The sequence below is a fragment of the Engraulis encrasicolus genome, chromosome 10, assembly GCF_034702125.1.
Source record: "Engraulis encrasicolus isolate BLACKSEA-1 chromosome 10, IST_EnEncr_1.0, whole genome shotgun sequence".
Classification (NCBI taxonomy): Eukaryota; Metazoa; Chordata; class Actinopteri; order Clupeiformes; family Engraulidae; genus Engraulis; species Engraulis encrasicolus.
The window spans coordinates 48,332,589-48,358,194 of NC_085866.1; the positions used below are offsets into that span (position 1 = coordinate 48,332,589).

General features: G+C 45.0%; 1 protein-coding gene and 1 long non-coding RNA gene across 2 annotated transcripts in view; one reads left to right on the forward strand and one right to left on the reverse strand.

Moving 5' to 3' along the window:
- Positions 1 to 25,606, reverse strand: part of LOC134457234 (uncharacterized) — a 135,063-nt gene that overhangs the window by 103,505 nt on the left and 5,952 nt on the right. The gene's annotated exons all lie outside the window — the stretch shown is intronic.
- The window catches only part of ngfa (nerve growth factor a (beta polypeptide)), a 39,914-nt gene continuing 15,336 nt past the window's right edge, over positions 1,029 to 25,606 (forward strand). Inside the window, exon 1 of the mRNA XM_063209128.1 lies at positions 1,029 to 1,110. The gene's annotated coding sequence lies outside the window, so the exon portion shown is untranslated. The remainder of the gene's footprint in view (positions 1,111 to 25,606) is intronic.

A 25,606-nucleotide genomic window follows, 5' to 3' on the forward strand; every position in this document is an offset into this window, starting at 1 on the left:
ACGTTTCCGAACACCCACACAGAGCTGGCATGAATAAAAAAAGACACAAGTGCACAGCCGAGTCGTGGCAGATTTGGGGTTAGTCTGCTGTCATCTCGAATTGCGTCAGGTGAGAGTAAAGCAGGCGTGACTCAAGGTTAGCTCTCCACAGGAAATGTCACAGGAGTGGGGGCCCTGTTAACGCGGGTCAGACCAGCAGCACATGAATCACTGCCACGGACCCTCACCTTGCACCGCAAAGGCACGGGTATGTGGAACTCCCAATACACACTCACTCACACACACACACACACACACACACACACACACACACACACACACACACACACACACACACACACACACACACACACACACACACACACACACACACACACACACACACATGCACACACACACACACACACACAGACACACACACAAGCACACACACATGTTTACACGCCCATGCACATGCACAACAATGACGGTGGGATAGCCTGAAATTGTTGCAGTGTCAATCAGAAGAGACAAAGATATGGAGAGTGAGTGTATGTCGAAGTCAAAGTTGTGAAAATGTGAAAGTCAATGTGAACGTTGCAAAGAAAGTAGAGAGAAAGGGAGAGAGAGAACAGCTGTACATGCTTGAAAGGCCAGAGAGAGACAGAGAGAGAGACAGAGAGAGAAAGAAAGAGAGAGAGAGAGAGAGAGAGAGAGAGAGAGAGAGAGAGAGAGAGAGAGAGAGAGAGACAGAGAGACAGAGAGACAGAGAGGGGAAGAGTGAGAAAAGAAGGCATAAGTGGTGCTGTCTGGGGGTAGTGTAGGTAGGTAGGCACTAGGACCTAGGAGGTGGACTGGTTGTTGGGACTTCTCTCTCTCTCTCTCCCTCTCTTCTAACTTTCAGAACAATCAATCTCCCTACAGAGAGAGGGAGCAGAGCAGAGCAGAGCAGGCGTGAATGGCACTCAACCTGGATGGTCATCTATGAGAGGAGAGAGACAACCAGACGATTGGACTGGACTGGGCTTTTTTTTTTTAAACGGATACAATTCTCTGGACTAGTGGAATATATACTTCCAACTTTTTTTCTCTCCCTGGGACGTGACTTTGACCCACCCAAGAGTTGAAAAGGTAAGAGTGACAGATAAATATCTGCCACTTGGAACATGGAACTACTGTGGGAGATAGTTGTGGTTGAGAGAGAGAAAGTACACTGTGCATGCTTGTCAGGTTAGCAAAACTTGTTATGCAGTTTCAGGTTCAGTCTCCATGCCAAGCTTTTACAAACCTGTTGCTCATAGCTACTGGTGGAGTGTTTTCCCCCTCCTTCATAGGTAGAAGTGTGTGCAAATTTCAGAGCAAGTAAAAATGTCTGAAACAGGGAGATGGTGTGAGGAAGAGTTCAGACATACAGTAGTTGTAAAACAGTTCAAGGTGGCAGTCTGGCCTGAGGGATAGAGCACGAGAGCATGAGAGAGAGGGGGGGGGGGAGTGAGTGAGTGATAGATAGAGATAGAGAGAGAGAGAGACTATTCATTCATGTAGTCCATAGACTTATAGGGATAAGGAACGAGAGAGAGAGAGAGAGAGAGAGAGAGAGAGAGAGAGAGAGAGAGAGAGAGAGAGAGAGAGAGAGAGAGAGAGAGAGAGAGAGAAAGCAATAGACTTTTCATTCATGTAGTTCTAGACTTTATGTATAGGGATAGGGAACGAGAGAGTGAGAGACTTTTCATTCATGTAGTTTCTAGACTTTATATATAGTTGTGCGAGAGGAGCTCCTGGTGGTGTGGTATTGGCAGGGTGCTGCAACAGGCAGCAGGGTGGGGAAGGCAGTGCTGTTATTGGTGGCTGTTTGGGGGCTAAAGGGGGGCACTGGTGGTGGTAGTGGGCTGTGCACTGGAACTGACTAGCTTCCACCACCCCTCTGCCCAAAACACCCCACCACCACAGCCACCGCCACCTCCCTATTCTTCCCCAGGGATAGACCCCAGGGACATCAGGTTACTTTTCTCTCCCCTTTCCCCCACCCCACAGCTCTCTTTTGCGCCCTCTGTACATCTTACCGTCAGCCTCCTCATGTTACACAACCAGCCAGCACGCTCTCTCTTTCTCTCTTTCTCTCTCTCTCTCTCTCTCTCTCCCTCTCCTTGCTCCAAGCACAGACATGGAACACGTCTCAGTCTTTATCATTTTCATCTGGGCGGGGGCAGTTGTTAGCGTGTCAGGCGGCTTCATAGCATGGTGTTCACACCAGGGAATATAGTCCGCATGTATCGGAACAGAGGGAAAACATCAGCTTCCAGCAAATAAAATGGTTTCTTTTACAAGGGGAGGGAAAAACAAACTCATCTCACTTCAGATTATTATACCCACTAAGAACAGTGTTTACTAAGTTGAATGCAAAAAAAGTTCCTTTAGGGCACTGGATATCAGACTTTGTTTTTGCTTGTATCCTGGCAGACTCGTAAAGGAAATATCTGTGCAGCTCCAAAAAATGTTTTTCCAAAAAAGCATTTTCTCCAAAATGTCTGCGTCTGGTCTTCAGCTATAATAATATTGGTTGCATCTGTTGGCCAGACACAGAATAGGCCTACTAGAAAATTTCTCACACAGACACCTCATAATTTACAAGGAACTAAAAACTATATTGAAACTTATAAAGTTAAATTCTGTAAAAAAAAGACAAAACTTTTCATTACTTGTAAAAACAAAACATGACTACACACTACAGACTATTAGCTTTCTATTGAGCCACTGTGTCTACCCCTCTAAACCCCTCTGGAAACATGTTGAAGTCATCAGGGCCAACCAAGCACAACCCCAACACACCTCGTCCTCCGCAGCAGCAGCAGCAACAGCAGCTGGGCAGTAGCCTCCTTCTCCACTTCATACAATGATCTGTGCAATTATTATTTATGAGCCAGCTTTAGTTTCCCATTGAGCCTGAATTAAAGCTTCCCCTTTATAGTGTAGTGTAGCTCTACTCAGGTCCCATACGTCGGTCTCACCACTAGACATACATCTGGCCCCGACCCGGCCCTGCTGTGGCCCTGACACGGCATGCATGTTGAGTAGAGCCAAAGCAGAGCAGAGTAGAGCAGACACGGGCAGGGTCGCCGCCAGCTTTGGCCAGGCCCGGGACGGAACAAAGACATCTGAAGGGCCCCTCGACCAACACGTACAATATAATGACAATACATTTCTGGGCCCCCTCTCTCCCTGGGCCTGGGACAGCTGACCCCTTTGTCTCCCCACTGTTGGCTTCGCTCGACACGGGGGTCGGCTCCACTGTCAGCGCAGCAGCTCTATCGGGCCACAAAGGATGCTGGATGTGGTAATGAGTGTTAATGAGGTCTTCAGTGGGCACATGTGGCTACGGGCCAAGGGCACCGCTGCCAAAAGCACCTGTGTGCAGCGCTTGTAATGGACAGAGTGACACAGATATCAGATGTCCCCCCTTTCCATGCACTCGACTGTAAAGCCAACATAGGCGGAGGAGAAAAGAGAGAAAGAGAGGGAAGGAGAAAGACAGAGCTGAGGGGCGAGGGGACGAGGGAGAGATAGAGGAGTGGGAAGAAAAGAAGGGACAGAGGGAGGGAGGGAAAGGAAGAGGACAGAGGAAGAAAGAGGCGAGGGCAGTGTCCACAGGAGAGAAGGAAAAATGTATGGGAAACAGAGGGAAATTATTTTTCATGTTAGCCGCTTTTGAGAAAAGGCTCCCTTTTGGGAAGCACTTCCTTTTGTGTTTGTCAAGAGGGCTGACCTGAGCATGGGGTCAAGGCTGTGAGAATACATTGAGCCTTTCAGGCTGTCAACAAGGAGGCAAAGCCACAGTGCTCTCCCTGGGATGATCATTGGATTACTCCCCTCCCTGTGAAACAGCAACATGAAATACTACCAGGCAGACATGTTCACTTCTTTTTAACTTTGGGAAGTTGTTTTTCCCCTGCTGTCCTGGTCAGTGTGGCTGACTGCATACCTTGCAGCTGAAAAAAAGAAAGAAAAAAAGAAACAAGACCATTCTGTGGTCAATTTACACGTTGGAATCTCTGGTCAACGAACATTATGTAAATCTGAAGATAGCCGCTTACCAAACTCACCACTTTGGGAGGCTAAAACATTCCTGCTCTCCAGAAATAACAATGTGATCAACAGAGCACTTTCTTTTTGTTCTATTTTATTCCTTACAATACATTTCGATTATTTGTAAAAGTGAACACATTTCTGACAATGTGAACAGATAGTCGCTTACCAAACTCACCACTTTGGGATGCTAAAACATTCCTGCTCTCCAGAAATAACAATGTGATCAACGCAGCACTTTGTTTTTCTTATATGTTATTCCTTACAATAAATTTAGATTATTTATAAAAGTGAACACATTTCTGACAATGTGAACAGATAGTCGCTTACCAAACTCACCACTTTGGGCTGCTAAAACATTCCTGCTCTCCAAATATTGATGTGATCCACTGTACAGTACTTTCTTTTTGGTGTATCTGACGCGTCACAAATGTTTTTGATGAGTTACAAAAGTGAACAAATACTTCTGACAATGCAGACTTGTCATCAGGTGATCAAGTGATATTCAAGCGCAGTCTGTTGGAAAATAATAAATATTAGTCTTAGTCTCATGTTGTCTTGGGGAAGGCACCTCTGTCAACACTCATCAAAAGAGCGAGACACTCTCTATGCCGTCTTGAAAAAAGCTTGTTTCATGAAAGGAGACGGCAACTTAATTTCTCTTTTTCAAGCAGAACCAGCTGCATGTCTCTTTTAACATATCTTTCTAAGAGCACCTGAGCATTGAAAAGTAGTGCTTACATGGCTGGTCAAGATGAAAAGATGTTTTTTGCTTATTTCTGTTGTCTCCTTTGTCATTTATTATCGTCTCAAACCTGTGCAAACAACGCACGCTTCACCCCCCCCCCCCAGCTTACTGGTTGAATTCGTGAACAGTTTCATCTTCTCTCCATACCAAAAATCCCTGTGAAAATACCAATGCACCTCACCGTACTTTCCTTTAATCCCCGATTCCATTCATCCTTTTGTTACGAGCCCGCCTGGAACCTTGCCACTTCAGTCGGCCCGTGAACACTATGTCTCATCACCATTACATCTATTTCAACAGCCCCGACTTCTCCTCTCTCGGCACAGACATCCAGGGAAGACGACAGAGGGGGGATAAATTGGTCAGTGTTCCTGGGCCCAGGGAGAGAGAGGTGGCCCAAAATTGGGTGTTCATTACGGTGTGTATTAGACGGGGGGCCCTGTCAGATGAGGCTGTCATGGGCCTGGTGAAAATAGTCAGTGGCTCTGGAGACATCCCCTGCCAGTGATTAATGGTTAATCATTTGCTCTATAACAACTGCCATCATTGTAAACCACAGACAAATGGGTGTTGACTTAGGCAGAGGTTTTTGTTTTTTCTTTTTCAAATTCAACAACGTGCACATCATGGACGCAAAGTTGAACTGAGCTTTCAGCATTGCTGCTGCGTGCTGATGATGATGTGTGGGGGTGCACGGTTTGCCTCTTACATAAAGTACACAAATAAACACATGCGTGTGCACTGCGCACGGACGCACGCACACACACACACACACACACACACACACACGCACACACACACACACACACACACACACACACACACACACACACACACACACACACACACACACACACACACACACACACGCACACACGCACAACAATGTGCACATACAACAAAAACTGTGGGGTAGCCTGAAACTCGGAAAAGTTGCCAAAGTTGCCCATGAGCAAAACTTCTAATGATATTCTTTATTTTTCTCTCTTTCTGTCTGCCTTTGCCTCTGTCTCTGTCGCTCTCCTGCGCCCACGCAAATACACACAAACACAATCACACACTCATTCATTAACACGCACGCATGCTGGCATGCACACACGCACGCACAAGCCATTTATACCCACAGGCATCCTCATAAACCCACAAATATGTACACACATGCATTCACATACATATATACATGCACATGCATAAACACAGGCATAAACACACACAAATATACAAACACGTGGATACACGCCCCTGGCTTTGACTACTTTGGCCGCACACCCATTTCTTTGAAGTGCTGCCCCACTGACTCGCCTTGGCTTACGCTATGGAGGGCCTCTTGCACAGACTTGTACTGAAAGTTGGAGCCAACCAGTGGTGAGGTTCATTCGGAGCATTAGAGGATAAGAGGATAAAATCATTCTCTTTTTCCCTCTGTCTCCTCTCTCTGTATATCTGCCCACCTTTCTGGGCTGACTCTGCCCGACTCTCTGTCTCTTTCTCTGCGCCTCTCTGTCTCTCTCTGTCTCTGTCTCCGTGTCTGTCTCCGTCTCTCTCTCTCTCTCTCTCTCTCTCTCTCTCTCTCTCTCTCTCTCTCTCTCTCTCTCTCTCTCTCTCTCTCTCTCTCTCTCTCTCTCAACATAAGGAATATGTGTGGCTAAAAAATGAAGAAGTAAACACACATTTTCCAACGTGCAAGCGAGGCGAAAAAAAATTAGCTCCGTGGATGCGATCCACATTTAGTCTCCATGTGTTTGTGTGAGGGTTTTTTCGTGAAAAATACAGTATGCATTTCTCATGTCTATACATGTTTACACAAACTAGCTACATACACCGCAAAGCCAAGCAGTTTTGAGAGCCAAGTGTATTATTATGATGCGATCCTGTTTGAGCGCCACCAGATTGTGTTTGGATTCCTTTGAGAACTTGCCGCGGGCCTCTAAACGAGGGGTTGCCAGATCTAGCCATTTCCTGCCCCATTCGGCTGTTTGGTATGACCATCTGCGGGTATCTGCGGAGATTGTCTGTAGATTTATTTTTTGCCAACAGACATCAGTGGAATTTTGTTCAAACTGGGCAGGATTTAGTCCCTCCATGGGTTTTGAGTACTTTCAAGTCCAGAAATCATCAGTCCCATCTGGCAACCCTGCTTCAAACCCAGTTATATAGCCATCAACCAATCAAGTGCATTCTCATGCATATGACATAATTAAGTCGTCTCTCTTTGGGAGACGTTGACAGCCAGACGATGCAACTCCAACATGCATCATATCCTCTAACCCCCCTCTCGTCTGTGTCTTCCACCATGAGGCAAATTGTGCAAAATCTCTGAATGGAAACATATGGGAAAGGCTTTCGTTTGCTCTTTAATGCAAGAAAAAACACCTAACTGCGTCTGTGGCTTGACCTTTTTGAGCTTTGCAGCTCACCGCACATCGCGGATTCCATCCAGCCAGGCCTAATTAGGTGTTATTATGAATGCATAAAACAGCAGGTCTCTGCCTCTCTCACCTTTGGTGACTGCCTCCTGCATGGGAAGGTTTTCAGGAGACTTTCTGCTGACGTGACTAATGTCTTGCCCCCATTGACTGACTGACTAAGCACCAGCCATTTATGCTAACTTTTTTTTGCGGCCGACATAACACTATCCCTTGTACTGTAATGACCTGTCTTCTGCGTGTTTTGCTCTCGCTAAATACAGCCGGTAGTGCAATCAGGGCTAAACACCATTGAGTCCATTGAGGATGCACCGTGCAGCGCTGGAATGGCGTTAACGCTGCAGTGTGGCACTGTAGAGCCTGGAGAGAGCTATAATAGGCAAAAAACCTTTCACATAGACAAAGCAAAAGTCTGCGCTTATAAACAAACACGTGAAAAAATGGGAAAGCGGGTCAGAGATGAGTTTGCTGCCAGCATACCAGCATCTAAGAGGGATCGTCAGGCTCAGAGGAACACACACACAGTCTTGCTGCTGCTGCTGCTGCTGCTGAGTGTTTTGCTGTGCTGTGGTGCTGATATGGTGGTTGAAGTATGTGGTGGCTAAGGTGAGGATAAGGTTAGTGTTTCAGTTTGCCTCACTGCCAGACAAAGCCAGGAGTCAGGAGAACAGTGGGTGGGCTGGCAATGGGCTGGACTGGTGGGAGTAAGGGCTCAACTGAAAGAGGAGGCAGTCGCAGAGGTGACGGTCAAGTTCATGCTGCAAGTTCCATGCAACATTCAGACCCAAAACACTTTTTATGCCACAACTTTTTAACTCTTAAGACATGGCCCCTGTTTTACAAATTCAGTGTCAGAATGGCGAACGTGTATTTGTCATGTATTACTAAAGGCTCTGTGTAATGTAGTAGTCAAGTCCTTATAGCGACTATTACAGTGTTCCACTGGTGGAACAGTGCCCATTATGAGGCTACTTGGCTGCGACGATGCATATGACTGGAGATTAACAGCTGCTGGGTGTGAACGTTTTCTTGGAAAGATATTTTTCGAGGAAAAGTACAGTAAAGGTGGTCAGATTTTCTTCAATTATCTTTCTCTGTCTCTCTTCCTCCCTCTTTCCTCTTTCTCTGCTCCTCTCCCTCTCCTCTTTCTCCCTGTGCTCAGTATGCATTCCTGTCCACATGCTGCTCCCCAATCCCACAGTGAAATATTACATTCTCACCAGCTACGGGAAATTATGGCAGAGCGATGGCCAAAAACGAACATGCTTGTCGTGAGAACATTGTTCAATGTCAAGGTCGCAAGAAAGCAGCAGTCTGGAAAAGATGTTCGGCAGGCACAGGTCCCACCACCCACACTGTGTGTGTGTGTGTGTGTGTGTGTGTGTGTGTGTGTGTGTGTGTGTGTGTGTGTGTGTGTGTGTGTGTGTGTGTGTGTGTGTGTGTGTGTGTGTGTGCGTGCGTGTGCAGTTGTACTCGTAGTAATAGAAACTCTCACAGTACATTTTTGAGCTGTTCAAAAGCCGCTGGCATCCTTCCAAGTGTGTGTGTGTGTGTGTGTGTGTGTGTGTGTGTGTGTGTGTGTGTGTGTGTGTGTGTGTGTGTGTGTGTTCATTACGAGGACATTAAACACATCACACCTCCACGAGAAGCAGGCAGCTACCGATGGGCACAAGTTCAGGAGAGATCAACATGTGGTTTATTTAGGACTCCAAGATGCAACTCAGGACTGTCTTCAGTTCCTTAATCCAAATACGGTGGCTTTTAAAGCAATTTCGGTAGCTTTTCAAGCAATTTCAAAAGCCTTGGTACTTTAGGCCTTTTTTAGACTCAAATATGCAAGTCAGTTTTTCTGAGAGTAGCTCTGGAATTTAAGATGTTCTGATAACACATTTGATGATTGAGTAAAGTATTCTGTGAATGTTTTTGCAAAAAATACTTCATTAAGAGTATTTTTTCTCTGGCCATAGAGACTGAAGTTAAAGAGCTGTTTTTGACACGAGTCTTTATGAGTTTAATCACTTTAGCTTATTACAAATATATTGTAGAGTGTTTTTTTCTGTTTGTTTTAATTACATCCAGTAAAGAATAACATTTTTGCACTCATACGTCTTGCTCACTGAAGTTTGTGGGGAGTGGGTTGTATCACTCATCTTAAAGTGTATATTGGCCGTATGTCAGGGCTAATGCTACAAATAATTAAATCCTCCATTCATGCAACACAGCAGTGAAAACATCTGTGATGTTTAATGATAATGAATCAATTTACTATGATTGTCATAGTATCATGTCATAGTATTGTCATACTATCATGACCCTCTTACACTTTTATGAACTGAACTATTATGAAGCTATTGTTGTGGAATTAGTAGTGCTATATTGAAAAGGCACCTGATAAAGAGAACAGAATTGGACTTTATTGTGCAAGTTCTTTGTTTTTGGAGGATATTTGCAAAGGATTTGTGAAATTTCTGTGCTTATGTGCTTATCTTTATTTATCAGTTTCGATTTTTATATAATTACTTCACTTCGGTAGTTAGATAATTGGAATTATTAACAGTAGATGCAGTAGATGATAGGTGGTAGGTGCTAGAGGGAGTATGTTGTTTTGTAGTTCAGTAGCAGGTCGTTTGCCAGTGGGGGGTGTATGCCACTGGGGAACACAAAGATCAGCAAGAAAACAGCTGTAGGGGAAGAGGCTAGAGGAAGTGGTTCTCAACCTTTCTTGAATAAATGCACCCTGGAACTCAGCATAAGCTTCCCAACGCCCCCTTGACCTCGTCACTAGCCTGTCAATTCCCCCCTTGGTATTAATAAATAAAATATGCCAGCAAATGGCAACTGAGCACAGCCCACTCTTAGCTTTATCTTTCTCAGCGCCCCCAAAGGGCTCCCCGACACTTCCCAATGGGGGGCTGTAGAGCCCTTGTTGAGAAACACTAGGCTAAGGGAAGAGGCTACTCCAAGCTCCAGGCTGGTCTGAAGACCCCCAAATCGCCTGCTGGGGGCTGCCTACATGGAGGACATTAGGGAAGGGGAGGATGAGAGGACAAAGGAAAAAGTATATTGTGGGGCGAGCACCGCATATCCAAAAGGATGATTTCATAAGATATCCAATCAGAAAAAACATACCGTACTTGACAATTAAGGGGAAGATGTGCACACTGCTTTCCAAGTGCTGAAATGAATGCAAAAAGGAAAGGAATGTACTGATCAACAAAACGTATCTTCTTCTGCCATCTTTCAGAATAAGAGGGAACACTAATAGGAATAAGTAAATGGCATACATGGGTAGTGATCATCCCCTGTCCTCATCTGGTGCTGCAGCATGATGGTTTCTGTGTGCTTTCAATGTTTGACTATTCTCTGTGCGGACAAATCTTCGCTCATCAAATTTGTAAAGGCAGACAAAACTCTTCTCATGAAATCGCCAAGGCGGACATTACTCTGCTTAGGGGAGTCCCATAATAAGAGATCAATCTCAAAGTATGCCCCGACCAAGACCCCTAAGATAATCTGTTTGAAGAAAGTCCTTCCGTGACCACAAGAGAATGTTTGTGCCTGGAACAAGCCCCATCTCTAAACCTCACCGAACCTTCCAGTAAACAAATGTTCGTCCTTTTAGCCTGACCAGTAGCAAGAAAATTATACCCAGAATGTTTTTTTACAATTTTAGTGGGGTACCATCCACCCCCAAAAAAACCTGTGGAGTGGAGAAATGTCAATGACATTGTGATGAGTTGAGTTCTGTCTGCCTTTTCGAATTTGATGGGCAGAGATTCGTCCGGACGCATAATTGTTTGGGTACCCCACAGACCCACAGACGTCTTACCGTCTTGGAACATTCACGGTGGTTATACATGGGACACCAATAATGTGACTGACAGTTTCCTTTTAGTGGTAGCCATTGTGGAACTTTCCATCCCATATGTCTTCTATGGAAAATAAAGGGCCGGTATACCCTCAGCAGGGCCATTAACATTGCAATGCCAGAGGAGAGGTGTACTGTAGCTGTAAGTGGACCAGAGAATGACTAGATAGTAGACACATCCACCTGCCAATTAAAGGCACCAAATGAGAGGGCTTCCCTTTGTTTTATATACCATGTTTTGGAATAACATATGTTTTCTGGCCAAGGCACACCTGATGTTTTTCTGGCTCCATACCTTTAGTGATTTTTGGCAACACCCTGAGATAATATCTTTTATATAATTTGGAAGAAGATGCACTCTTGCTGTAAGCCTGACCGCATGTGTTAAGGGCCCACAAGAGGTACTTGGAAATATGGGCCCCAAGGTACCAGAAACTCATGACAAGACTAACAGCCACTTATGTGAACTGGGGTGTATATGTCAAACGGCATCTAAACTTGTTTTCCACTCTGTGACTTTTGCTCATCCGTAACTTCGCTTCGGTGAAAACAGATACACCATAACGAGCCCCCTGATTTTCCACGTCCTCTCACATCCTGTCACATCTTTTCAGATTCAAGTCGTTGTTTTTGTTTAATGTCCCGCAAAATGGCATTTCTCCCGTCATGTCCTCTAATAGAAAATCCATTCCTTTGAAAGCTGATATGTTCCATGAGGCCATATTTTGAATTAGGCATGCATGTTCTGTTGGCTGGATACACCATGATATTCTGCTCAGTAATGATTTTTCTGAGGAGAAATACAATTTTTATTTAAGTGGCTACAAGAACTCTCCCTGTCTGATTATTTGCTCGTTTTCTTGTTTTGTCTGGTTGCTGTGAAACAAATCATTCTGCAGCTATACATTCACTTATATAAAAATTATATAAAGGTTATGAAACATCCCAAAAGCTGCATTTATAAATCATTCCTATCACTCCTTACAGGATAGGGTAGCATTACTGAACTGATTTAAAAGAGTAATGTAACAGCTAAACGCAAATGATGAGCACTAAATCATTTTGCTGTGTTTGCTGTGTTAATACGCGTAGATCATCACATGCAACAACTAAATGAACGCACATCCCTTGAAAACAGACACTGGACAGAAAAACTATCAAAGGAGTAAAAAATATACACACTGAAAATGGTCTAGATGACTGATTACTCCAATAAACAAGTGACATTTAGAATCATCAGGGTCTCCTAAGAATGTTTTTCGAGGGAGTTTTTCATGTGCAGACATCTATTTTACACACCAATATATCACTTCACCTCTGTCAAGACAAAACATGTGTGTTCATTCACATCATGGTCAACAAAAATCACAAAAAAATCACCGGCATCACGGGCACAACATGCACACATATCCATCCAATGAGAGAAACAGAACCATATTATCCATGAAGCAGTGAACTGCAATATGTATGGAATGTTGCGAATTGATTTGATTGGCCGCCGCTTCTGCAGTGTCCACTAGTAAGCCCCAGAACCTTGGGAACACTGAGGGAGATTGATTGATTACCCTCTGCAGACAGGGGTAGCAGACCCCGGCCAAAACAGGACGACCTGTCTGCACTGCAGCTAGGCTATATGCCCCTACATCTGCTTTCATTGTTAAGCAATCATCTCATCTCAATGATATTAGCAGTCCAGTTCTTCCTTCAGGAAACCATCCTTTAGCCTTTCTTTTTCCCCCTAAATGTTCAAGTAGAAGACTGAGAGGAGAGGGGGAGAAAAAAGAGGTTCTACTTATAGGAAATCAGTTCGCAGCAGAGCGTGAAGCCCCCTTTGCTAAGAGGTTTTACAACGACTGTGTAAACATCAGCATGTCCAGTTGATTGACATCAGTGTGATCTGGACACTGTTTGGTTTGGAGGGTGATGAATATGGCCATGCTGTAGGTCCTGAGCAGGCATGGACTGGGACGATAACATCAACCGGGTATTTTTGTCTTAACCCCTTAGCGCAGCACCTAGTTATAACCTTACTGTCACCAAAATTGTAATGTCTATGTCTTGATCTGTTACTTAAGGCTCTTGGCACTATCATAGCAATGTTGTTATGATGTAGTTGAGTATTTTCAGCAAATAGTGAATAGGCCCGCCGGCGACCCCAACTGCAGTAAGAGGCTACACTGGCACCTCATACACATTTAATCCGATTTTGTCCTAAGCTTATGTCCTGTTTGGCTCAGTCCACTGGCTATATTGAAGATAGACCACTAGACCGCCCCCTCTACACTGTGGGCCAGGCCCTAAGAAAAAATAAAGAAACAAACAAAACTGAGGTCCCTGGGGACAGTCACCCCACCGTGAAAATGTAAAGTGAATGAAAATGAAAAGATTACCAGTCCAGTCCTGGTTCTGAGTCTCTAACAACATGAGAATCCATAGTTCAGTAACGTTGGAATGTGAAAGGCCTCAGACTGCATTATGTAGCTTTTATGAAGATGGAAATGGTCCCAGCTGAACAGCATACTGCCTGTGTCATGTTGATGTGAGCTACCTGTCCAGCTGAGCTACCAAACCATTACAACATTGGGGGGGGGGGGGGGGGGGGGGGGGGGGGGGGGGGGGGGGGGGGGGGGGGGGGGGGTTGGGCTACATTAACAGTGTATTGGGTGTTCATCTCTCTGAAGTTGCCTTGACAGAACACCTGCTCTATGTAAGGGACTGTTCGTAATTTACCGGGGGGGGGGGGGGGGGGGGGGGGGGGGGGGGGGGGGGGGGGGGGGGCTGGTGCGTAGGGGGGGGAGGGCCATGATGAAAAAAAATGAGGTGGAGGGGAGGGCCATGGCAAAAAAAATCGGAGTTAGGGGGAGGGCCATGGAAAAAAAAACCGAATTTATTTTATTTTATTTTTATTTATTTTTTTAAACAATAATAAAACATGTTCTGAAACACATCGCTTTGCGATGCAAGGTTCCGGTGCATACTATAGCACTGAAGCGTGTATCTGTAGTCAAAAAACTATCAGGTGCAGCTACTGTAGATTGCCCGCGCTGACTCTCTTTCACTGTAGGATTGCTAGTGCTACGGAGGAACATTGAGCATCATAGAAAATGCCCGTGAGCAAATATCAAACTAGCTGATGTGAACTATATGGGCTAAACAGTTTGGGAAGTTTTGACAACGAATTGGATGGGCATTTCCAGAGGAATTTTGGAGAGGTGTTGTAGTCAACTGGTGGTCACAGCCTCTGGTAAGCCATTATTTTATTTATTGGCACCGCCGTGTGCTTACATTTGTGTTCAAAGAACTTCAAAGACCCCAACCAGACCGGAAAGAACTACCTAGGCCTAGACATTTGGCCTAGACGTACTTTGGTAGAACGGTGCAGTGACGCGAGTTTGTTTTGTTTAGCTTGTGGTGTCAAGGTAGTAATAAAAATGGTATTAACGGTGATGTGTTGGCCATGCATCATAAGGTCTTGAAACCATTGGAGGAGCTAACTTGTTGTGAAGAGAAGTCTCATCACTTTGGTGAACAAAAACGGACCAACTAAGCAAGGAATTGTGTACATTTAAAGCGTGACGGGAGAAGGGAATGTCACCAAAGTTGTGCATCGTGTCAGGTAAGAAGTGACTTTTGTTTCTTGCTGTGGAGATTGGATTCGTAGAAGCGTGTATTGGTATGCTAGGTCTTGCCTGTTGCTGGTGAAGTAGTCTGGCTTAGCCTCGGAGTTGGCTATGGGGTGAATCTGAAGGAGAGCACAGCCGATGGTGTGTCTGGCTTGTCTATCATCACAGTTGTCAAAGTTGAATTGCCGCGGTGTGTAATGGCTGTGCTATTGTTGGATGTTTTGGAATGTTGTACTGGTTCTGTTTTGGCCATTTGTTCCTTTTGCCTCTTGCTGCTGATTTGACCACCATAGCACCGCCACCACCTATTAATGCGTCTTAATGGCCTACGTTAAATGCAAACTAAAGGTGGCTTTCTCACTCTCCCTGTATCAATAGCCAGCAATGGCTCGAGCTGCTTTGGCGCTTAGCCTACTTCTTGCTCCGATCACACCCCGAACTCTTTGGCCGTCAGAGTGTAATTACATTCGGGAAGGTAGAGCTATGCCTGTGTGTGTGCGTGCGTGCTTTTATGCGCGGTCTGGGAGACCGAGATGCACCTGATCCACAGTCGCAATTGCAAGAAAATCTTAATTATTTGAAAGCCCGGTCACCTCTCACGAGTGCATCGCATAGCCTAGTCAAAGCATTTCTTCTAATTTCACACATTGCACACTGGCCATGCTGAAGAGACAAACTGTCAAGGCAGCGCGATTTGCTCTTGAGCCCTCACCTCCACATCAGGTGCGCGTTTCACTTCCGCAAGAAGAACATTAATAGTGTCAAAGTGAGATGTTAAAGAAAAAAAGTTAAATCTAGCCATCCTTGTTTAGGCTACATAAAACAGTTATTCAGATGTGATTCGCCATTCCTCACCCTAAAATTGATTAGAACGCAGGAAATAGCATCTAAAAAACAGATTTTTTTTTCACAGCACCCCCTGGTCAAAACCAGTTCCTGCGTCCCTGGCTTCGCTACTGTGCTGAACATGTAAAACGTACCTTGTGAAAGGCGCTGCTTGCCGAGCAGGGAAATATTACGGTGGGGAAACTCTCTCCACTTTGTAGTTTACAGTAGTAACAACTCGGACATTGGTATTGAAATGGAAGTTTTTATTATCATTATTATTATTATTATTATTATTTTCACTTAACACGTAAAAAAAATAGTGAATGCAATTTGTCTTGGTGACAGTGGAGTTAAAAGGCATCCCATGCAGCCGCAGAGGTAGATTCTTGCGGCTTCTCATAGGTATCCACTGATATCGATAGCACATAATAGTGCAGACAACCGCCCTTGATGTAGGCTACTCTGACTGTTCTCATGATGGTTGATCATCTACCAATTTGAAATATATATATATTTTTATCTGTAGGGGGAGGGCCATGGGAAAACAAAATTGAAGTGGGGGGAGGGCCATGGGGAAAAAAATTGAGGTGGAGGGGGGGGGCATGATTTTTTTTTTTGACCGGACTTCCAGCGCACCAGCCCTCCCCCCCCGGTAAATAACGTACAGTCCCTAAGCGGAAATTATTGTGTCATGCAAAGAGCATGTCTGCAATTTGCTGACCTCTGTGAGACCAGTTTATTCTTATTATTAAGTATTTATGTTATGCAACACAATCTTGTCAACTTTCCAAGCTTGTCATTCATTTATAATGGAACTTGGCATGCCACCACAGGAAATTGTTAACCTGGCATAGAATCATGGTCTAACAATAGAAATTTTGTGTCCAGCTTGACCAAGCTACATAGCATTTATCAGCAGCAGGGTAGCCTATGATGGCCGAGGTCTGTTTATCATTTACCAGCAGCAGGGGTGTTTTGTGATCAGGGCTAGACACATTCTTAAATGAGAAAAATTGTTGTTCCCTCTCATTTAGCCTGTCCGTGCAGCATTTCATTGGTCCGTTACTTCCCCCCAAAAAAGATCTGATTAAGGTTTGAACCATCATCAGAGAAAAGTTTGCCTAGGGAAGTGAAAACATATTGCCCATGGAAAAGTCTTTGAAAAGCATGGCACTCACAATTAGCGTAAGCTAATGAGCATTAAAAAGCAGCTTACTTAGAGCAGACCATGGAGCCTGATAGTTACTTCCTGCGATTTTGTCACTAAATGCTATGGCATCTCCAGCATATCACAATAAGTAGCAGATGATGTGTAGCATCTATACGTACAGATTGTTGTGATATCCTCTGATGTCTTATTCTTCAACAAACAAATGATCAAATGATCCAGTTCTCAATCTCCCACCAGTTTTACGGTATGTTGTCCTTACAAACAAAGGTGTAGGTTTGGCTTGAAAAGTGGTGGGGACATTTCAATCGCAAATGGTCCGGATATGCTGTTTTTGCATTATATTTGTGAAAGAATGGTAGGAACAAGCTAGGTTTATCTGGAAAGTGGTATGGACATGTCCCCACCATCCCCCCCTAAAATTACGCCCATGCTTACAAATCAGCTGGGACACATGAGATTTATTTCAGTTTAATTTCATTAGATTTATTTATCTGACAATCAAATAACATTTTGAAGGGAATAAATCTGCTAAATGACTATGTAATAGCTAATAACAACTCTATTATGAAGGCTCGAGAAGAATGACTTCAGGCCATAGGGGTGTATAAACGCCCCTAGACGCACCATTTAACTAGAACAATAAAACAATCATAATTCAAACTTGGCAGGGATCACTTCACTCACTGCATATGTTTTATGGAGGGAGTCACATTCCACCATGAATAATGGCTATAAAAACCCACAATTGACTGTTACTAATAACACTGGCTCGACGTCGCTACGGCCCAAGTCCATGCCAAAACACTGTAATAATACAAATACACTCTGTTGTCTAGTCATCAGCTGGACCTCTAACACTTAGCCTCCATTACACTAGCTGTTCGGGTACAGCCATCCCATCTGTTACTTGTAGGTGTACATGTATCAATGACTTAATTAGGTTCCCCAGATGTGCGACACCTCCCTGCAAGCATCCAGCAAAACTATGTCGATGTAATGGGTGGTTCATGAGTATAATAGTATAACAACCTTTAAGATAACAGCACTGCTACACAAAGTGAGTAAATACGAGAGAGGTCAATGAAAGGGATTTAATAGCTTCCAAAGAACCGCGCGAGTTAATCCACACGACACATGCTTCTTGAACTATGACTTCATTTCAAAGAAACTCGCTAACTGGACATCATTTATTATTTGTGCACACTGCGCACACACACAGACACACAGACAAACAGACACACAGACACACACACACACACACACACACACACACACACACACACACACACACACGTATGCAGGGCCATCGTCTACTGTACAAGAGCAAGAAGTTAAAATGCCATAGGGCACAGCAATGGCTGCAGTCCCCATATGGACGACCCCTGAAGAATTAACCAGCTTCAGTCCTCTCAAATGTCAAATGTAAGCTGCATGGCCCAGGCCAAATCAATCTGACCCATTGTCACTGAGGCCCTGCAAGGCAGACATACAGTACGGGCTACTGTTAGAGCCCATTTGTCTAACCGACCATTACAGGCAAGAGGGGAGGCTGTCGAGGAACCCCGCCTTTGATCAGAGTGGCCTGCCTGCGCGACGCTATAACATCAACCGTGGCGAATCTCGAAAGTGACGCTCCGAGAGACATTGTCATGCCTGACATACTCGGCAATGTCTGTGCCGGGGGCGACAACGTTCCTCCTCCTCCCTCCCTCTCCTCTTCTTAACCTGGTGGTTCCCAAACTTTTTCTGCTGAAACCCCCGTGGACCTAAGAATTATTTTCACTCCCCTTTCCCCATCACATTCCAAACGTCAAACATTTTTGTCCCCATTATTTTTTTAAATTTAAAATAAAAATGCAATTATTAACTATAGAGGTCAATATTGTTGCTTCTCGACGTGTTACATGTAGGGGTTTTACGCAAGCAATCCCTTCACTCTGCAACCCCACCCCCACCCCCCCTCCCCTGCAGTACCTCTGCAACCCCCCTGGGGATCCCGACTCCCAGTTTGGGAACCACTGCCTTAACTCACCACTGCTCCATTTGGACAGGGGTTCAAATGCACCATCCCCATGCTTCTCCTCCCTCCCTCCTCCACAAAAACACAATGTGAATCTTATCTTATTGCAGGGCTGGCATGAGAGTGGCTATTGTCTGGCGGACTACAGTCGTCTTGCCCTTCGTGGGCCCCCACAGAGTAGGCCTGTGTGTGTGAGAGAGAGCGAGTGCGCGAGCAGGTCCCTGTGGCCGACACGGTCATGTAATTGGTCTTGATGAGCCTGGCCTGAAGAACACTGCAGTCTGCTCAGGGCTTCACTTCACCCTGCTGCTCCCGGGGCTTTCCCCCCTCAGGCACACAGGGACAGTATGGAACTGTGATCTATAGTCTCTCTCTCTCTCTCTCTCTCTCTCTCTCTCTCTCTCTCTCTCTCTCTCTCTCTCTCTCAGAAAAACAGGGACAGTATGGAACTGTGATCTCTCTCTCTCTCTCTCTCTCTCTCTCTCTCTCTCTCTCTCTCTCATTCGCTCTCTCTCTCTCTCAGGCAAACAGGGACAGTATGGAGCTGTGATCTCTCTCTCTCTCTCTCTCTCTCTCTCTCTCTCTCTCTCTCTCTCTCTCTCTCTCTCAGGCAAACAGGGACAGTATGGAGCTGTGATCTCTCTCTCTCTCTCTCTCTCTCTCTCTCTCTCTCTCTCTGGGGCAATGAGGGAGAGTATATGTACTGTGATCTGTAGTATCTCTCCTTCTTGCTCGCTCATTCTCTTTCTCTGCTCCATCTCTCTCTTTTTCCCGGTTTCTCTCTCTCTCTTTCCATCTATGTCTTTCTCTCTGTCACTGTCATCCCCCTCTCTTTGTCCACCTCTACCTTTCTAGCTCTTCTTGTTTCTCTTTTCCCCTCTCTTCTCCCCTTGGCTAAATATCACTTGGCTCCCTATATCTCTGTCTGCTCGCCCCCCCCCCTCTCTCTCTCTCATGTTCAAGGCCGAGAAGGCTTTACTGGCATTGACATTTGTAATAACATCACCAGTGCTCAGTATAAAAACAAAGCAATATTGTGCAAGTGACCGTAGAAATGGACACAGATTGTAACCATAGAAATGGACACGTACAAGGATTATAGAGTATACTGCATAGCATACTGTACAGTATGGGCCTTTCCCATTACTAATCTCCACCCCTACCCCTTTGCCTTCCTCTTGCCCCTCGTGCTTTCAAACAAAGGCGCAAGGTGTAGGGCTTGAAACGCAACCCTTATGGATTGGGATGCCCCTTCAACAATCACGGAATGACTCTCACAGCTGTCACTAATTCCATGCATTAGGTTGACGTTAATAGCGATTGTTTTCATGTGCGTTTCACGGAGAAAAGGGCCATAAAACATTAGGACAATGTTAAACTTAGTGCAATGGAATAATTATTACCACTTTAAAACCGTCAATTGCGGCGAAAATACTGAAACTTGTGTGCTGTTGTGGGTGCCGTGGCTTGCCGCCAATTTTTAAATGAATTCGCAAAGCATTCAGGGAAACCTGTCGTAGCCCTCCGTGCGGAGGGGTGGAAAGCCCTTTTCCCTACCCCTACCCATCTGTCTGAACGTGAATCGGGATGCCACTACCCCTACACGTGGACGCGCAAAACGGAGGCGAAGGGGTTCACGTAGGGCTAAGGGGTGTAATGGGATTCACCCTTAGTCTTGCATACACCAGTAAGTTGTTGTAACAGTGTAGCGGTGTGGTTATACAGTAGTTAATAGTATGACACTGAGAGTTTGCCTTCAAGTCAGTGTCAAAAGTCAAACACTGAGATGAAACAACAGCGAGATGATTAACACATTTGAGTGTCTACACAATGTTGAGTAAACGTAAACTGAAAATGTTGCTTTGACTAAAGAGTACAATTAACACTATTTTTAAGTGAGACCAAATGTTATCTGAAATTCAGTTAATTCCAATTTCTTATATTAACACTGACATTTTTAGTGTGTGCGGGTACGATGTGTATGTGAGTGTGTATCTGCTGGACATCGCGTCCCCTTGGGGGTCCCGACCCACAGTTTGGGAACTACCAGAGTAGTTAATGGTATGGCACTGACAGCTGGTACGCAAGTGTGTATACCAGCATGTGCGAGAGTGTGTGTATGTATGTATGTATGTGTGTGCATATGTGCTTCTCTCGCCATCACCTGGCGATAAGGAAGTCACCTTTCATCTGTGGCAAAGCTTCATAATCTCCCTCCCTCTGTCAACACCAATGAAGAGGTGTGTACTTAAGGAAAACACTCTGTTGACACATGTAGGCAAATCTTTTAACAGGCTCCTGTTGCAATAATAAAATGTGTCACAGCGGGCATGCGGGAGCCAAAGAGCAGGTGACGGTAGTTTCCTGCAGGAAATGGAATATCATTTATCCACAGTACAGAACAGCTGACCTGACTACACTGTATGCATAACGTGGAGCCTACTGAGTGCAAAGTCAAACACACGGACACACAAACACACTTGCATGCAGACGCACACACGCATGCACACAAACGCATGCAGGAACGCAGAAAAGCACGCACGCGCACGCGCATGCCCGCACGCACAGTCTCTCTCTCTCTCTCTCTCTCTCTCTCTCTCTCTCTCTCTCTCTCTCTCTCTCTCTCTCTCTCTCTCTCTCTCTCTCTCTCTCACACACACACACACACACACACACACACACACACACACACACACACACACACACACACACACACACACACACACACACACACACTCAAACACAGTCTCTCTCGCTCATCCTTTCTCTCTTCCTCTTTTTCTTTCTTTCTCTCTCTCGCTCTCTCTCTCTCTCTCGCTCTCTCTCTCACTCTCCCTCTCTCTCTCTCTCTATCTCTGTCAATCACTCTCCCACGCACAGACAAACATACACAAAAGCAAACACTGATGAACATCTTTCCATGTGTCTCCCTTAATTAAAATATCACACTGCAGCTTTACAATGTGACTTTGGCAGCTTCCTTAGTTCTGCACTCGAAAGGCACATTGTGTTCACTGTCAATGGGGGTTCCCTGCACACATTGTATACATGAAGGGCGCAAACACGGACTAAAACTGATGTCCAGTCAAGCATGCTTATCCTAATTGTAAAGCCATGACGCACCACTCCACAAACATGCCAAATGAGTCACACTGTACGTGTGAGTCACAGTGCGAATAGAAAGAGGCGACATTTGAAAGAGTCCTTGATGCACGACATGCAGACATATCTGAGATGTTTGGCCCATCAACCACGTAGTAGCGTTGAGTTTGCAAGGTTTCCCCCAGCGCTTTATATATACGTTAGCTCCTCCTTGAGAACAAACCCTTTAAAATGTCCCCAGAAAAGATAAATATTTCGTGTAGCAAGTTTCTATACAAAAACTTAATAAAACAGTAACTTTATTTATTTTTATTTTATTTTTTTTATTTTTTTGTTTGTTTGTTTGTTTGTTGTTGTTTTTTTTTTGGGGGGGGGGGTAATATCATTTGAAATAAACACAACATAGCTTTTCCAATCATAATGGTCACATGTCTCTGATGCCTGCCAACCCCTCCACCCCCATCCCGCTTGACTAACAGATGTCCTGGGGGAAACACTGTGTGTTTTAAGTCAAGATCTTGTAGAGACAGACAATTGTGAGACCAGGACTAGTCGAAACAAAGTCAAGACTCCGCCCAAAGACATTTATGTCCAAGATATGGCAGGGTCCAAAAAGATTTCAGTTAAAGAGTCAAGATCAAGTTGCGTGACAGTGTGCGTCAATCAGCGGAAATGATGAATGACAATGATGTAAACATTCAACACAGACGCAGGCTGTGTAAAGATAAACTTTGGTGGTACAAGACAAACTAGGCCATAGCCAGAGCCAAGGCCAAAAGCCACATTTGGCAAGGGCAGGGGCAGAGACAGAGACAAGTCCAAGTCCAATTATTTAGTCTAAGTGAGTCCAAGATAAGTACAAGACCATCAAAAAACTTTTGAGTCCAAACTTGAGTCCAGTACTATACCACTGTAATGTTGAGGTACTTGATTGATCCTAACATAAACTAAGATAAACTAAAATTAAGATGAATTAAGTATGGCATATCCCTCGCCTCTACTAATCTGCTACAATACTTCATTGTATTTTTAACTGCCACAGTACTGTCTGAACAAGAATGGAACAATAAAAAAGACTTTTTGCATTATGTAAAACATCCTGACATTACTGTTATGTGCTTCCATTAATAGTACTTCACAACAATGCTGCTTAGTTCTCCTCTTCGACTGACCCACAGGTTATAAAAGGAAATATTTCCACCAAACATACTTTTCAACCATATTTCAAAGTTAAAAAAAAGCTGTCTTATGCACACCATGTGTGATACCATGCAGCATAAATCACAAGTCAAAATGATAATACACACATTTGTTTTACATTGCGTTTTTCAGTTCAATTAAGTTCAGTTCAATTCTGCTGGCCAAATACTTAATCTGTGACCATGATGCAGGTATGAATCAACTGTCATGGCCCTGTGCCAAGCCAAGGTGAGGTTGAACACAGGAGAGGAGGCGGTGTATAGGTGTGGGTAGATTCTAAGAGGGTGGTCTCTGTGTACGGGACGCATAAACACTGATGAAACTCGATAAGAGTTGTCAGCCGGATAAGCGGCCCATTGCCGTAACCATGTTTTCCTTTCAAGCGTGTAAAAGAGGTTTAAATCCAGGTGTGTGTGTGTGTGTGTGTGTGTGTGTGTGTGTGTGTGTGTGTGTGTGTGTGTGTGTGTGTGTGTGTGTGTGTGTGTGTGTGCATGGATGGATGGGTGCTGCACATGTGTGTGAAAGAGAGAGAGAGAGAGTGAGAGAGAGAGAGAGAGAGAGAGAGAGAGAGAGAGAGAGAGAGAGAGAGAGAGAGAGAGAGAGAGAGAGAGAGAGAGAGAGAGTTAAGAAGTGAATGTAAAAACTGAAAAATGAAAGTGAGAAACTAAGTATTTGTGTGTGTCTGTCTGCGTATGTGTATGTGTGAGATAGAGAGATAGAGCGAGAGAGAGAGAGAGAAAGAGAGGGAGGGGGCAGAGGAATAGACAGAGAGAGAGAGAGAGAGAGAGAGAGAGAGAGAGAGGGAGAGAGTGGAAGAGGTAGAGAGAGAGAGAGCGGAAGAGGAAGAGAGAGAGAGAGAGAGAGAGAGGAAGAGGAAGAGAGAGCGAGATGGAGAAAGGAGGTCCGGTTGACTTGTTTTGCCCTTTCTCACATCTTCAGAATGCCAAAAACATATTCCTCCACGCTCTTACAACCACCCTCCATCCCACCGCCCCGCACACACACCTCACCCGTGACTTCCACACATGCAGCCAAACAGTCGAATACCAAAGCAGCCCTAATACTTTAAGTCAAAACCTGCTCCACTCAACCCCTCCGACCTTAAGTGTTCGCGTAGGGCAGTGTTTACACAGGCGAGCCACCAGAGCGCATAGACCACATATTTTTGGCATTAAAACACAAAGCACACTCCACAGGCAATGTAAATAGCGGGTCCCCTTCATCATCCTGTATCAATCAAGTGAGTGTGTGTTTATATCTGGTGCACATGTGGTGAGGGGGGGTGGGGATAGAGGGCGGACGGCAAGGCTGGGAGGGGCGGGAGGGGCAGGGGTCTCTGAAATGTTGCCTCCGCTGCAGCTTTTGGGTACACAGATCAGCATTGGAGAGGAGGAGGGGGGGGGGATATAGGTCTTTACCCTCACCAGGGCAATGGAAAGGCAAGCAGGCAAGGCAGGCAACCCAGGCAGACAAGCCAGGCAGGCAAGCCAGGCAGGCATGTTTGGTATCCACACTGGGGAGTGGGGTACAAGGGTCTTATCTTAACCTGACCAATGCACAGACAGGCTGGACAGCCAGGCATGCAGACATGTTTGGCACATGCATGAGGAATGGGCAGGGGGCTCCTTGCCTTAACCCCTTTACGCAGACCATCTGTTATACACGTATTGCCACCAAATGGAAATGACCTAAGTCTATTGCTTACAGTAAGACACTTAAAGGACCAGTTCAGTCAATTTCAACATGCAGTTGTAATGCTAAAACTACCCTGGACTTGTCAGTACCTGAGATTTTTTTCTTCTTCTTCAGCCTTTTCCGAGATCCTGGTCATTGTAATGGGGTCCAGCGCTTTGTTTACATTTTATTTATTCCCAAACACATCCAAAAGGGTATACAACATCAGCTGACAACTAGCAAACAGCGGTACCTTTTGGGAAAATATTTGGAGTAGGCCTATGTTAAAAAAAATGTAAACAAACTCTGTCCCCATTAGAATAGCTCATATCTCACCACAGCGTGAGCAATACAACAGCATATTGAAATTGGATGAACTGGTCCTTTAATTACTTACCGGTAATTACTTACAAGTCTATTACTTAGGATGTTCAGTAATGTCATAGGACTGGTGTCATGATGCAGTTGAGTCTTCTTAGTAATAAGGTGGGCCCATCTGTACAAACAGACTACCTAGGCCAACGCATGGGGGAAGGCAGGCAGGATAGGCATATAGGCAGGGAATAGCATTTTGTATACGCTTTGAGTGGGAGTACAGACTGTTAGGGGTCCTTACCTCTACCAGGTCAATGCAATGGCAGGCAGGTAGGACATACAGGCAGGTCAGACATGCATGCGTGCAGGCATGATTGGTATCTGGCTTGTGTGGGGGTCCAGGGAGGATGTTAGAGGTCCTTTACCTTAACCAGGCCAATACATGTACGGTACAGGATAGTCATGCAGGACAGGCATGCGCATGCATGCTACCAGGCATAACTGGTATCATATCTACCTTTGGTGGGACCAAAGGAGGGCTAATGGCATGAATAGACCAGACGTGCCTT